The sequence below is a fragment of the Lactuca virosa genome, chromosome 8, assembly GCF_052849685.1.
Source record: "Lactuca virosa cultivar CGN04683 chromosome 8, Lactuca_virosa_CGN04683_v6, whole genome shotgun sequence".
NCBI lineage: Eukaryota > Viridiplantae > Streptophyta > Magnoliopsida > Asterales > Asteraceae > Lactuca > Lactuca virosa.
Window position 1 is genome coordinate 242773393 of NC_136433.1, and position 1503 is coordinate 242774895.

The 1503-nt window shown below is 42.4% G+C and overlaps 1 non-coding gene across 1 annotated transcript; it reads left to right on the plus strand.

The window, feature by feature from the left end:
- The first annotated feature begins 1122 nt into the window (after positions 1 to 1122).
- LOC145134986 (small nucleolar RNA R71) lies at positions 1123 to 1229 on the plus strand. The gene has a single exon (XR_013719468.1). It is a non-coding gene; the product is annotated as a small nucleolar RNA R71 (small nucleolar RNA).
- The last annotated feature ends 274 nt before the right edge of the window (positions 1230 to 1503 follow it).

Genomic DNA, 1503 nt, shown 5'->3' on the forward strand with positions numbered 1-1503 from the left:
GTTTAGGACCACCTTCTTCACTTCTTCCATCTTCCTTCTATTAGTTAGAAGATCCTTGAGAAATTTGGCGTATTTTGGCATTTGAGCAAGTGCCTCTATGAATGGTAAATTAATTTGAAGAGCCTTTATGTGTTCTAGAAACTTCTGGTAGTCTTCTTCATTCTTCTCTTGTCTAGCTCGGGCTGGATATGGCAGTGGAGGCTGATATGGCTTAACAGGAGGTGCATTTTTCTGATCAGATGTCGGACTCGTCGAGTCCATATCGTGGACTCGGCGAGTAGGGTCTGGGTTCAGCTGGGTCTGATTTTGGTTCTGCCCTTCTGCCTCCTTCTCTTGTACCAGCTTCGGGTCTTCGTTTTGAATAGGGGCTAGAGGGGTTATAATCTTCCCACTCCTAGTTGTGACAATGTTTATATGTGCGCCTTTTGGATTGTTTTCGGTGCTCTTTGATTCATTTGTTGGGCAAGTTGCCCCATCTGCTTCTCAATGTTGTGAATAGATGCTTGCTGATTCCTTAATATTGTTCTTGTATCTTGTATTGCAGCATCGTGGTCATTGTGTCTTTTTTCGGATGCAGCTATTTTAGTGAGCATTTCTTCTAGATTTGGTTTCTTTTCTTGTACCGACTCCTCCTTTTGGTAAAAACCCCTTGCCATTTGTCCAAATTTCTCCTCCCTTGCTTTTTTGTACTCATCATAAGGGAGCCATTCTTTCTTAGGTTTTCACCAATCGTCATCAAATCTATCACCACTAGAATAGCATACTTGCACTTTCTTATTCATGTTCTCGTCCAAATCACAATCTCTAGTTACATGAGGCCCATTGCAATTCTCACATCCTACCCGAATAGCATGGATTGTTTGATCCATTTTATCCATCCTCCTATCCATGGTTTTCAACATTGCCATAACTGCCGACAAATCTTCAGAAGCTGCATAAGCCGATCCCTTGGTCATATTATTCCTTGGATTGTGGTATTCTCTAGAATGCTTAGAGAATTCTTCAATTAGTTCTTTGATCACCGGGGGTGCCTTCTTTGTGAGGGGTCCTTGCGAGTCAAGGAGCTGCCTAGTTGTTACATTGACTCCATCATAGAAAATGGAGACTTCTTGTTGGCTATTAAGATCATGATGTGGGCAATTCCTTAGTAGACTTTTGTATCTCTCCCATGCCTCATAAAGGGACTCTCCAGGTTGTTGTTCAAAGTTGGCAATAGCTTTCTTCAACTTGGCTATTTTCGAGGGTGGGCAAAATTGGTCAATAAATTCTTCCTTCATCTTAGCCCATGTAGTGATGGATCCGGGAGGGAGTGACTTGAGCCAATCCTTTGCAGCACCTTTGAATGTAACTGGAAGCATACGAAGCAGCTGGGTTTCACGAGGCGCATTTGGAACATTAAAATAATCAGCTACATCATTGACTTCATCCAAGTGTTTATAGGCATCTTCGTGGTCTTTTCCATAGAAGGGGATCTCCTTGAGTTGAGCAAGAATGTGACCCTTA